Source organism: Jaculus jaculus, chromosome 1 (genome assembly GCF_020740685.1).
Source record: "Jaculus jaculus isolate mJacJac1 chromosome 1, mJacJac1.mat.Y.cur, whole genome shotgun sequence".
Lineage (NCBI taxonomy): Eukaryota > Metazoa > Chordata > Mammalia > Rodentia > Dipodidae > Jaculus > Jaculus jaculus.
Genome location: NC_059102.1, coordinates 161,856,729 through 161,870,884, shown reverse-complemented (window position 1 = coordinate 161,870,884; position 14,156 = coordinate 161,856,729). Strand labels below are relative to the sequence as shown.

Here is a 14,156-nt window from a genome sequence, read left to right as displayed (position 1 = left end):
AACATCTGGAGCCCCCCCCCCCTTTTTTTCTATCTCTCTCTTCCTGTTTGACTCATTCTCAAATAAATCAATAAAATATTTAAAATTAAACAGAATACTTAATCAGTTCTGGTTTTGTTTCTTTTGTGGCAAGGTCTTACTCTAGTCCAGACTGACCTGGAACTCACTCTGTAGCCCAGAGTGGCTTTGATCATAATATATGAGCCTTCAGAGAGCTGAGATTTTAGGCTTGAGCCTGCAAGTGAGGATTAGACTAATAGTTTGCAACTGCTTTTCAGCCCAGATTACATGAATTTTTTCTTGTCTTAAAATGAAATTTCTAGATAAGAAAACTTACTGACATGCCTGCATTGTCTTCATTGCAATGTAGAGGAATATAAAAGGAACTTTAGGTATAATCAAGTCTGTTTTAATGTAAATTCTCAGAAGACAAATGCAGGTAAGTGTGCACAGCATGTAAGGAACCTTAGCTGCCAGATGCCTGTGGGTGTACATAGCTTTATCTTTATGAAGTGACACCTATGAATAACAATTGATCCTGCTGTATTTCATTGGTGACTTCCTAAAATAGGGAATAAATATTCATGAAGCTCACCACAAAGTACAATGAAGTCTCTCCTGTATTTGCATAGGAGTTACATTCCTAGAAAATTTACTGTTTGGGGCTAGAGAGATGGCTTGGTGGTAAAGCTTGCAAAGACTGACAGCCTGGGTTCAATTCCCCAGTACCCATATAAAGCCAGATGAACAAAATATTACATGCTTCTGACTAGATTCATTCTGTTATGCCCATACTCTCTCCTCACAAATAAATAACTTTTTTTTTTTTTTAAGAAAAGGAAGACAACTTACTGTTCGGTAAATGGTGAAAAATGCTTAAATTTCTCTGTAAAGTCTCCTTAGAGGTTTATGTAATTGTAAACGAAAGGTTGATTTGCTATGAAGCTGATGAAACTTCAGAGACTTTTGCATGCAGACTACTTTGATGCTCTGTACCTAATAAACAAATGCTTTATTGATGTACTGTATGCCCAGAAAAGTACATGTATATAAAGTATAACTTCATGAACTTTTACAAACAACATAAAGTATCCAGCACCCACATTAAGAAATTGAGTATTAAAAGCACCCAGAATATTACCATGACCCCTTCTAAATCACAACCTTTCTCCCTCCACCAAAAAAACTACTCTAGTACCCTAACTTCTGACAGAATGTTAGCTTCACCTGCCTTAATTCATGCATTTTGTATTTAACTTCTTTGATTAATTTTGTGTTTATGTGAATCATTCACATCTTAGTTACAGTTCATGTATTCTTGTTGCGATATCATATTCCATGGAATATACTGAGGCTTCTTTGTTATGTTACTGGTGTTGGCTAGATGGGAGGTTTCTGGTTTGGAGCTATTTTGAGTAGCGCTTCTGTAATTGTTCTTGTCCATGTCTGTTGGTAGACCTAAGCACTCATGAGTGCCTAGTCAGGAGTCAAAACTCTGGATAACAGGGCTGGAGAGATGGCTTAGCGGTTAAGCGCTTGCCTGTGAAGCCTAAGGACCCCGGTTCAAGGCTCGGTTCCCCAGGTCCCACGTTAGCCAGATGCACAAGGGGGCGCACGTGTCTGGAGTTCGTTTGCAGTGGCTGGAAGCCCTGGCGTGCCCATTCTCTCTCTCTCCCTCTATCTGTCTTTCTCTCTGTCTGTCGCTCTCAAATAAATAAAAAAATAAAAATAAAAAATGAACCCCCCCCAAAAAAAACTCTGGATAACAGTACACATACCTTCATATTAAAATATATGAAAAGCCAGATGTGGTGGCACACTCCTTTAATCTCAGCACTTGGGAGGCAGAGGTAGGAGGATTGCCATGAGTTCAAGGCCACCCTGAGACTACATAGTGAATTCCAGGTCAACGTGAGCGAGAGTGAGACCCTGCCTCAAAAGAGGGAAAAAAAAAGTGTGTATGTATGTATGTATATATATGAAAGCTTCTGTTGCTCCATCTTCCTCAACAGTTGGTATTGTTTGCTTTTTTCATTTTACTCATCCTGGCAATACTTTTATTTTGCATTTTCCTGAGCATGCTAAGTGCATTTTCATATGGTTATTGGCCATCTGGATTTAATATATATATATATATATATATATATATATATATATATATATATATATATATATATATATATATTTATTTATTTATTTATTTGATAGAGAGAAAGAGGGAGAGAATGGGCATTCCAGGGCCTCCAGCCACTGCAAATGAACTCCAGATACATGTGCCCCTGGCTTATGTGGGTCCTGGAGAATCAAACCAGTATCCTTTGGCTTTCTAGGCAAATGCCTTAACTGCTAAGCCATCTATCTCTCCAGCCCCTGGATATTTTTTTTTAATTGTTAGGTCAGTTGACCTTTTTTTTTTTTTTTTTTTTTTTTAGCTAGGGTTTCACTCTAGCTCAGGCTGACCTGGAATTCATTATGTTATCTCAGGGTGGTCTTGAACTCATGGCGATCCTCCTACCTCTGCCTCTCTAATACTAGGATTAAAGGCGTGTGCTGCCATTGGCCCTGCTGAACTTTTATTTATTTATTTATTTGAGAGGGACAGATAGACACAGAGAGAAAGAGGCAGATAGATAGAGAGAGAATAGGCATGCCAGGGCTTCCAGTCACTGCAGACAAACTCCAGATGCATGTGCCACCTTGTACATCTGGCTTATATGGGTCCTGGGGAATTCAGCCCCAAACTGGGATCCTTAGGTAAGCCATCTCTCTAGCCCTTTTTATTTTTTAATTTTTATTCTTCCTATTGGGTTGTCTCCTTTTTATTTACTCTTAGGATTTTTTTTCTCACCGGAATTTTTATTTGCGGGGGGTGGTTTGGGGGGGTTCAGGCAGGGTCTCACTCTAGCCCAGGCTGACCTGGAATTCACTACATAGTATCAGAGTTGCCTTGAACTCATGGTGATCCTCCTACCTCTGCTTCTTGAGTGCTGCGATTAAAGGTGTGCCTCACCATGTCCATCTGAAAAGGAAATTTTAATCGTAATACAGTCCAGTTTATCAATTTACCTTTTTTGTGTTTAGTGCCATTTATAATCTGTTCAAGAAACCCTTGATTTTAAGGTCAGGAAGATTTCCAGTAATATTTTCTTAGAGCTTTATTGTTTGCTTTTCATGTGTAGAGTCATAGTGTACTGAAGCTGACATTTATGTAGGAGTGAGGTAGGGGTTAAGTTTCATTGCTACCAGTTTGGATATTTAGCTAGCCCTGCACCATTCATGTAAAAATGCATGAGTTTTCTTTTTTACTTTTAAACTTTTTGTTGACAACTTCTGTAAGTATAGACAATAAACCATGAGGATTCTCCCCCACCACCTCCATTGTCCCCCCTCCCAAATCCACCCTCCATTAAATCCTTTCTTTTTAATTAGTCTCTCTTCTATTTTGATGTCATCATTTCCCCCTATTATGAAGAACATGTGTAGGTAGTGGCAGGTACTAAATTATGCATTTTCTACTGTGCCACAATGTCCTTGATCATAAATCCCATGATATTTACATGTGATTCTAGTTGCGCATTATTGGTCAGCCTGTCCATCCTTCCACTGATATCCTTCTGTTTCAATTACTGTATCTCTTTCGTTTAAGTTTTTTTTTTTTTTTTTTTGTTTTTCGAGGTAGGGTCTCACTCTGGCTCAGGCTGACCTGGAATTCACTATGTAGCCTCAGGATGGCCTCGAACTCTCGGCGATCCTCCTACCTCTGCCTCCCGAGTGCTGGGATTAAAGGCGTGCACCACCACGCCCGGCTAAGTTTTTTTTTTTTTTTTTTTTTTTAAATATGGAACACTGGGCTGGAGAGATGGCTTAGTGGTTAAGTGCCTGCCTGTGAAGCCTAAGGACCCCGGTTCGAGGCTTGATACCCCAGGACCCACGTTAGCCAGATGCACAAGGGGGCGCATGCGTCTGGAGTTCGTTTGCAGTGGCTGGAGGCCCTGGCGTGCCCATTCTCTCTTTCTTTCTCTATCACTTTCAAATAAATAAATAAATAAAAATATGGAGCACTTCACAAATTTGCGTGTCATCCTTGCGCAGGGGCCATGCTATTCTTCTCTGTATTGTTTCAATTTTAGTATGTATGCTGTTGAAGCTAGCTCCCCCCTTTTTGCTTTGGTTTCTTGAGGTAGGGTTTCACTCTAGACCTGGAATTTACTATGTAGTCTCAGAGTGGCCTTGAACTCAAGGCGATCCTGGTTCTTCAGACTCCCAATTACTAGGAGTAAAGGCGTGTGCCACCATGCCTGGCTTGGATTTTTATTTATTGTTATCATATGTAGATGCATGTGCATGCTAGGGCTTCTTGTGGCTGCAAATGAATGTCAGATGCTTACACCACTTTCCAGTTTAGTAGGTGGCTTGGGAATTGAACTCAGGCCTCAGAGTTTGTAAATAAGCTCCCTCTCTCTCTATCTCTCTCTCTCTCTCTGTGTGTGTGTGTGTGTGTAGTTGAGAAGTTGATTTTTCTTTTTTAATATTTTATTTATTTATTTGAGAGAGAAAGAGGCAGATAGAGAAAGAGAAAGGCCTCCAGCCACTGTAAATGAACTCCAGACACTTGTGCCACCTTGTGAATCTGGCTTATATGGGTACTGAAGAATTGAACTTGGGTCCTTATGCTTAGGCTTTGCAGGCAAGTGCCTTAATCACTAAGCCATCTCTCTAGCCTGCAGATAAGCTTCTTTAAGCCTCTGAGCCACTATGCCATCATGTGTGTGTGCCACCATGCCCGGCTACTTTATCTCTTTTTTAAAAAACTACTTATTTATTTGCATATGTTTATTATGTGTGTTTGAGTACAGGTGTGCCACAATCTCTTGCCACTGCAAACCAACACCAGATATTTACACCACTTTTTGTGTTTGGCTTTACATGGCTATTGGGGAATTGAGCTTTGGCAAGCAGATTGTGCAAGCAAGTGTATCTCCTTAGCCCTTCTGTGGCACCTTATGTGCATATATCTTCTTCTGTATTTTTCCCCATTCTCATAAAATAGAAAACCCATGATAAAGCTGGGTGTGGTGGTGTGCATACCTTTAATCCCAGTATTTGGGAGGCAGAGATAGGAATCACTGTGAGTTTGAGCTCCCTCTGAGACTACATAGTGAATTCTAGGTCAGCTTGGGCTAGAGTATGACCCTACCTGGAAAAACCAAAGTGGGGGGATGGGGGGAGAAAACCCATGATGGATTGGATTACCTTAAAAATAGAATTATAGTGAATCTAGGGGTTGAATAGATGGCTTAGCAGTAGGCGCATGCCTGTGAAGCCTAAGGACTTAGGTTTGATTCTACAGGTCCCATGTAAGCCAGGTGCACATAGTGGCGCATGCGTCAGGAGTTCCTTTGCAGTGGCTAGAAGCCCTAGTGAGCCCATTCTCTCTCTCTAACTGTAATAAATAAATAAATAATTATAATGAAACTAATTTTTGCAGTTTGCTTTTCTCACAGAACTAGGCATAGAAATTTCTGTAAGGATTTGTTCCAAAGTGTTCTTTTTAGTGGCTGCATATTCTGTTGTCCAATTTGGTTATTTGCGTCTGAAGAGAAGGTAGGTTGAACTTAGGACATAGGAAGACTAAAGGTCTGTCTTCAAGGGAAGGGTAGCCAGGAATGAGCAAGAGAGAAGGGAGTACTAGATACTCCTGGGGTCCTAGACCTTGAATGCCGTTGAGGTGATATGGAAGTTGGGAAAATGGTGATGGGTGAAGTGTTGATTGGTGGCTTTAGCAGGGAAATGACTGCTTTTGTATACGTTAAAATTGCCTACCTGACCATGAAGATGCAGGACCAGGTACAAGTCCTAAACAAATATATGTCTAGAGTTGATAGATAACCCCAAGACATAGAGCGTCCCTTAAGGGAGAAATGTGTCTTGCTCAGCATTAAGTGTTGTTGTTAGCAGTGGACCCAGAGATGACATCTCTTTAGTATAGGCCACGGCTCTGTGTGTTTATGTTTGATGGATTAAGTTCTGTTCTGTAAAAGCTATTTATTTTCAGAAATAGCTTTTATTTTTACTTTATATAATAGGGGCTGAGAGGATGTTGTACTAAGTATAGTGTTGTGAGTTTGCCAGTCTTTTTGAGGCAAGTAAGACCTTCAAAATGTAAAACCAGGCAGGGCAACCTTATTGAAACTTCCCTGTTGTTCTTTTTTTTTTTTTTTTTTGAGGTAGGGTCTCATTATAGCCCAGGCTGACCTGCAGTTCACTATGTCAGGATGGCCTCAACTAACACTAATTCTCCTGCCTCTGCCCCCCAAGTGCTGGGATTAAAGGTGTGTGCCACCATGCCCACTTCCCTGTTCTTTAAATCAGTGAATCAAGTCTAGGACTACCTCTCTTGACGACTGAGTGGCTGAAGAAGGCTTTATTTTCTCTTGTCTTCTATTTTTTGTTTATTTGTTTTGTTTTACGAGGTAGGGTCTCATTCTGGTTCAGGCTGACCTGGAATTCACTATGTAGTCTCAGGGTGGCCTCAAACTCTTGGCGATCCTCCTACTTCTGCCTCCAGAAGTGCAGGGATTAAAGGCGTGCGCTACCACGCCTGGCTACTTCTCTTGTCTTTTTTATTTTTGTTTTGCTTTTTGGTTTTTTTGGTTTTTTGAGGTAGGATCTAGTCTGACCTGGAACTCGCTATGTAGTCTCAGGCTGGTCTTGAACTCACAGTGATCCTCCTACCTCTGCCTCCTGAGTGCTGGGATTAAAGGCATGCATGTAGAGATCAGAGGAGGACTTAAAGGTGTCTGTGCTCCACCTTCTGAGACAGGGCCTCTAGTCACTGCAGATGGAACTGCCAGACTGCAAAGGGTCAATCTATCTAGCTCACAAGCTGCGATTCTCCTGGCTTCACCTCCCCAGTTGTTGTAGGCACATTGAGATGGCAGATGCATGCACCATACCACTTTGCATTTGGCTTTGTGTGGGTGCTGGGGGAGTTAAGCCCAAGTCAGCAGGCTTCGCAAGCAAGCACCTTTAGCTTTTGACCCATCTTCCCAACCCAAGAGGATTTTAGTAGGTGGTGGGATTAAAGGTGTGCGCCACCATACTTGGCCAAACTTTTTGAGACACGATTTTGCTAAGTTGCCCAGGCTTGCCTTGAATTTGCTCTGTAGACCAGGCAGGCTTTGATCTTGTGATCTTCTGCCTCTGTCTCCTAAATAGTTGGGATTATAGGCCTTTGCCACTGGGCTCAGCTTCAGTAGACTGACCTTCCTTCTTTTCCTTCCTTTTTCTTTCTTGTGACAGGGTCTCCTTATGTAGCCATGGCTGGTGTGGAACTCCCTAGCCCTTAAATTTGCAGCAAGTACTACTGCTTCTGTTTCCCAGGTGCTGGGATTACAGATGTCCAGCTTCAGAAACCTAGTTCTGAAGGAAATAATACTTCCCAGCATTACCGAATGGGAAGATCATTGAATACCTGTTCTCATTTAATTCAAAGTAAAACCCAGACTCCTCTTAGCAGTATATAAAAGTCTATGTGAAGTGACACTCTGCCTTCCTTTTACTAATCTGACCACCTGCTTCTTTCTCTTAGGCCACTCTATTGCAAACACATGGCCTCTTTGACCTTTTTACTTTTTCTTAAAGATGCTAGGCATGATTTGTCTTGGTCTTTGTACTGCCTCTGCTGGGTAGATTCATGGTTCATCCTCCTACTCAAACTGTTAGCTCAGATGTCAGCTTCCCAGAGAGGTCTCTTAAGCTTCTCACTCCCACATCATTGCTACTTCTCTACTTCTACTTGGCAACATTCTAACATACTCCGTCAGTTTCTTACCTGTTGTGCATATTGTTTGCCATCTCCCCCACCTCCAGCTAGAATGAAAGCTCTCTGAGGGTGGTAAGCTTTGCTGGTATGTTAGTGGCTGACACCCATGGTGATAAATGTTTGCTAAATATTTACTGAATGAAAAAAAAAAAAAGGCTGGAAAACTGAGTTCCACCTTCCACTTGGATTTTTTTGTTGTTGTTTTTTGTTTTTTTGAGGCAGGGTCTCACTCTAGCTTAGACTGATCTGGAATTCACTATGTAGTCTCATTGTGGCCTCGAACTCACGGTGATCCTCTTATCTCTGCCTCCTGAGTGCTGGGATTAAAGGTGCATGGCACCACACCTAGCACCCACTTGGAATTTTCTTTTTTTTAATTTATTTATTTTTATTGACAACTTCCATAACATAAACAATATCCCATGGTAATTCCCTCCCTCCCCCCACTTTCCCCTTTGAAACTCAACCCTCCCCCTTTCAATCAGTCTCTCTTTTATATCGGTGTCATGATCTTATCTTCTTATTATGATGGTCTTGTGTAGGTAGTGTCAGGCACTGTGAGGTCATGGATATCCAGGCTATTTGTGTCTGGAGGTGCACGTTGTAAGGAATCCTACCCTTCCTTTGTCTCTTCCATCCACTTGGAATTTTCTTACGTGTTTGTTACCTCTGTACCATTTTAGCCTCAGGCATACTTTGCTCCCCCTTGGTTCTTCTTAGGCATTATAATAATATAATAATAATAGAACAAACAGCACAGAGAATACAAATATTAAACTGGTCTCACTTTGTGTGTGTGATTCGTGAATCTACCCTTATCATGAGAAATCTACTTCTAGCATCAAAGGGCTGGTACTGACCCTGCTTTGTAGTACCATCTTACAATCTGAGATGCTCCCTCCCATACATTGCTGATTGTCAGCAGAACCATAAACCCATTCATTTACTAGTTTGAGTGTTGTGTCAGTCTGCTCAGGATGTCACAAGAGAAAAAAGACTGGAAGCCCAAGACCACAGTGCCATAGATGCTGGTTTTTGGTGAGTCCTGTCTTTTGGATTTGCAGGTGGCTGTCTTCCTCATAAGTCCTCAGCTTTTCCTCTGTGCACACACAATGGTAGGGTAGGGAGAGAAGAGGAGAAGAGAAGAAGAGAGGAGAGGGAGAGGGAGAGGGAGAGGGAGAGTCAAGAAAGGAAAGAAAGCATTCTGTGGTGTCTCATCCTCTTACTAGGCTACTAGTCCTCTCCGATCAGGGTCCTACCTGACAGCCTCAGTCTGTCACATTTGAGATAAGGGCTTCATGTGAATTTTGGGTTTGGAGGCAGATAAAATTCAGTTCTTTCTCATGCTGCTTGCACAAGTAATTTTACCTCACACAGTTGATTTTGCCATTATTCACTCTTTAAGTGGGATTTTTGGAGAGCTGTTCAAGTTTTCAGCCAAAGAGACCAGCTGTCCTGTACCCTTCCATCAAGAAATTCACAGGTAGTATAGGAGACAGTGCCAGAGTTAGAGAGGTATGCTACGGCAATGTGCATCTTCCAGGAAAGTTTCTTTGAGAAGCTCCCATATACTCTTGCAATTTTGTCAATAGTGAGTGATGCCATCATCCTCATTGCTATGGTGATAATCAGACAGTTATGAGGTAGAGCCTAGACTGGACCATCTTCCTGGTTCTTAGTTTTTTTTTTTTTCAAATAGTTTATTTATTTGCATGTGTGTGTGTGTGTGTGTGTGTGTGCGCGCGTGCGCGCGCACACACACACACACACACACACGCCCATGAGACAGATTGAGAGAGAGCAAGCCTGAGAGTGGACATGATAGGACCTCTTGCAGCTATAAAAGAACTATGGATGCATGAGCCACTTTGGGCATTTGGCTTCATGTGATTACTGGGAAATAGAACCCTGGGCTGGCAGACTTTGCAAACAAGCACTTTTAGCCACTGAGGCATCTCCCAGCCCCAGTTCTTCAGCTATGGGTTTTCAGCTCTCTCCCCAGCCTTTGCTTCCCAAGCACTTTACTTTTTCAAACCCCAGTGATTTTTCATATTTTGAGGGGAGCTATTCTTTCTTTGTTTTTTTCTAATTTCTTTTCCTTAATAGGTTGAGCTGAACCTTTAGCCTTACTTTTCATCTCCCAGCTTTCTGCAAAGGCAGTTCTGCTGTTAAGTGATAGCTGTTCCTATCGGAGTCTTCTGTTGTCCATTAATAAATGATAAAGGAGATTGTCAGCCAGCACTAATACTCTCTTTATGAAATTGCAACTACTGATACAGCATGTAAATGCCACAATTGAGTTGATAAGTTATGGCTCCAGAGAATTTCTTATATAAGGCAGTACTTCTCTTTCCTTCTTAGGGGACTACAAATAACATTAAGTTAAGTTTGTCTTGGTTGCCACTCACCTAAAACAATCTTTTTTTTTTCTTTCTTTTTTGTTTTTCTTGCTGTGTATGGTGGTGCATGCTTGTAATCACAGCATTTCAAAGGCAGAGGTAGGAAGATTGATGTGAGTTCAAGGCCAGCCCGGGACTACAGAGTGTGTTCCAAGTTAGCCTGTGCTAGAGTGAGAATCTACTGCAAAAAAAAAAAAAAAGAAAAAGAAAAAAGAAAAACATTCCTATCAGATTTTTTGTTGTTGTTTTATATTTTTGAGGTAGGATCTTGCTCTAGCCCAGTCTGATCTGGAATTCAGTATGTAGTCCTCAAACTGGCCTTGAACTCAACAGTGATCCTCCTACCTCTGCCTCCTGGGTGCTGGGATTAAAGGTGTGCAACACCACACCCAGCCCCCAGATATTTTTAAAAAAATTATTTGAGAGAGAGACACACACACAGAAATAGAGAGAATGGGCATGCCAGGGCCTCTAGCTGCTGCAAACAAACCCTTTGTGGTATTGAAGATGGATCCTAGGGTATTGTGCATGCTAGAATGGGTGCATACCAGGGCTTCTTGCCACTACAAATGAACTGTAGATGCATGTGTCACCTTGTGTATCTAACTTATGTGGATCCTGGAGAATCAAACCTGGGTCTTTGCCTTTGCAGGTAAGTGTCTTAACTGCTAAGCCAGCCCTCACATACTTTTATAAGAAGTGAGTGTATTTCTCTGACAGTGTGGACTTGGAGGAAATAGCCTTTTCTTGCCTCAAACTCATTGATGACTCAGGAGTCTTAAAAATAATGAAAGGTACTTTTGACATGCTCCTGCTTCAGGGACCCATTTGATAATACCAAATGTCTCCTGTTTTTTGTTTTGTTTTGGTATGGTTTGGTTTATAGTAGGTGAAGAGTTTGAGATTGGGTCTTAATCTCTACAACAGGCTGACCTGGAACTCATAGTATTTCTCCTGCCTCAGCCTCTTGAGTGCTAGGATTACAGGCATGAGGCGTCGTGCCTGGCAGCTTGCCTTTAGCACACTCAATAAAAAAGTCAGTCTTGGGCTGGAGAGATGGCTTAGCAGTTAAGCACTTGACTGTGAAGCCTAAGGACCCCGGTTCGAGGCTCAGTTCCCCAGGACCCATGTTAGCCAGATGCACAAGGGTCCACACACGTCTGGAGTTCGTTTGCAGTGGCTGGAGGCCCTGGCGTGCCCATTCTCTCTCGTCTCTCCCTGTCTGCCTTTCTCTCTGTGTCACTATCAAATAAATAAATAAATAATAAACAAAAAAATATTTTTAAAAACTCAGTCTGACAGTTAACTTCCATGATCCTCATTTTTTTAAAGATTTATTATTGTTATTTTCTTTTTTGTTGGTTTTTGTTGTTGTTGTTGTTTGTTTTGTTTTTTCAAGGTAGGGTCTCCCTCTAGCCCAGGCTGACCTGGAATTCACTATGTAGTCTCAGGGTGGCCTTGAATTCATGGTGGTCCTCCTACCTCTGCCTCCCAAGTGCTGGGATTAAAGGCATGTGCCACCACACCTGGCTTAAAGATTTATTTTGATTTATTTATTAGAGAGAGAGAGAGAGAAAGAGAGAGAGAGGGACACAATGGGCACACCAGGACCTTCAGCCACTGCAAACGAACTCCAGACGCTTGTGACATCTTGTGCATCTGGCTTATGTGGGACCTGGAGAATCGAACCTGGGTCCTTAGGCTTCGCAGGCAAGCGCCTTAACTGCTAAGCCATCTCTCTAGCCCTGTGATCCTTGTTCTTATGGGTTATAAACTTTACTTTGGGTGAAATGCTATGTAAGTTGAAATCAGGAAGCAGGTACAGAATGATTGCTGCAAGTCCCATTCCTCGCTCCCTGCCCACCTAGATAGGGTCTCACCCTTGCCCATACTGACCTGGGATTTACTCTGTAGTTGGTTCCAGGTTGTCCTTGAACTCAAAGCGATCCTACTATCTCTGCCTCCCAAGTGCTGGGATTAAAGGCATGGGCCACCAAGCTCAGTGATTGCTACAAGTTCAAGGCCAGCCTGGTTGGTCTATCTAGTGAGTTGTAGGCCAGCCAAAGCTACTTAGTGGGGCCATGTCTCAAAACACAATATGAACAAACAAAAATTTCTCTCTTATTTCCTGTTTACCTTTCCCTTTAACTTTCTGTCCCAAATTAGCTTATTCATTCATCCCATTTATCTAGCCATCCTTCCATCCAGAGTGTTGAGCACTTTCATAGGGTTTGTTGATGCATAACTTTCTTAGTCCGCTTGACTGTAGCCCTGGCCTTCCCAGCTGTTGCTTGTTTTTGTTAGTATTCAAAATGTTACAAACAACAAAAACCCAGTTTCTTCATATCTTTTCTATATGTGGCAATACACAGATCTGGAAGATTCTGGTGTTTACACAGAAAGCTGTATTTTAGGCAAATGGGTTGGAGTCTCAAAAAAGCCTGCGTGACATAAGTACATTTCCTCAGCTCTGCTTTTGGCAGATAGTGGGGGCAGGGAGCAGGCTGACATTGGTTTGATCAATGCAAGTAGGGCCAAGTGGTCTTCCTGTTGTTAGATGTTGACTACTTGCTTGGTTACGAAACCGTTTGCTTTCACATTGACTGACCTCAATGTTAACCTCACCTTCCTTCCTTCCCTTTCTTTTTTTGGCTTCTGGCTTTGCCTTTCCAATTCGTGAGTACACCTCACTGTGAGGGTGGCGCACTTGGTAGAAAAGATTACATTCTCTGGTGATTTTAGTTGTCTTGGCTTTCAAGCTTCCTTTCTTGTAGACAAACAATATGAGCAGCCTGTTGGGTTTAAGCTCTCATGAACCTTGTAATTTTTTGTGATTAAGATGAATTTTAAAACAAAACTATTTCCTCTACGAATTACCTTGGCAAGAAGCTGGAAATCCTAGAACCTTGTTGGGAAGGAGTATGTAGCTATTTGTTGTGAATATGTCTAGTCAGATCTAGTAACCACCCTATTATGGTTAGTGCAACTAGATATCTTCATAGGGAGAGACCTTATTTTATGACAATGCAGCAAAAACATCAGAAGGGCTGGAGAGATGGCTTAGCAGTAAGGTGCTTGCCTGTGAAACCTAAGGACCCATGTTCAACTCTCAGGTCCCATATAAGTGAGATGCACAAAAGGGAGGCAAACGCAAGGTTGCACATGCCTACTAGGTGGCCCAAGCATCTAGAGTTCGATTACATTGGCTAGAGGCCCTGGTGTGCCAATTCTCTCTCTCTCTCTCTCTCTCTCTAAAAATAAAATAAGAAAAAAGGGGGGGGAAGTGTCAGGAGCCGAGTTGATAAGCAGGGGCACTTATGTCAAGGATTTTTAAAAAAAATATTTTCTTGGAGAGAGAGAGGAAGATAGTGAATGGTGCACTAGAGCCTGCAGCCACTGCAAACGAACTCCAGACGTATGCATCACCTTGTGCATATGGCTTACGTGGGTCCTGGGGAATCAAAACTGGGTCCATAGGCTTTGCAGGCAAGTGCCTCAACCACTTGGCCTTCTCTCCAGCCCAAAATATAAGACTTTTTGAGTTAATTTTCCCCTTCTTTTCCTTCCCTCTCTTCCCAAGTATTTTTTTTTTTCTTTTTAGCATCTGAGTTTGTTGAGAATACACACTAAGAAACAAAGTCATTGCTTAGCAGAGGCTCAGTGAATCATATACCTATAATCCAAGCACTCAGAAAGCTGTGGTAAAAGAATCACAGTGAGTTCAAGGGCAGCCTGGGCCAGAGTGAGATCCTGCTTTAAAAAAATGGTTGGAGGCACTGGAGAGATGGCTTAGCAGTTAAGGCATTTGCCTGCAAAGCCAAAGGACCCAGGTTCGATTCCCCGGGATCCACATAAGCCAGATGCATAAGGTAGCACATGCGTCTAGAGTTCATTTGCAGTGGCTGGAGGCCCTGGCATGCTCATTGTCTCTC

At 42.1% G+C, this 14,156-nt stretch overlaps 1 protein-coding gene and 1 non-coding gene across 2 annotated transcripts in view; one reads left to right on the top strand and one right to left on the bottom strand.

The window, feature by feature from the left end:
* Positions 1–14,156, top strand: part of Pacs1 (phosphofurin acidic cluster sorting protein 1) — a 137,831-nt gene that overhangs the window by 27,160 nt on the left and 96,515 nt on the right. The gene's annotated exons all lie outside the window — the stretch shown is intronic.
* LOC123458177 lies at positions 4,048–4,154 on the bottom strand. Its single transcript, XR_006635475.1, has one exon. It is a non-coding gene; the product is annotated as a U6 spliceosomal RNA (small nuclear RNA).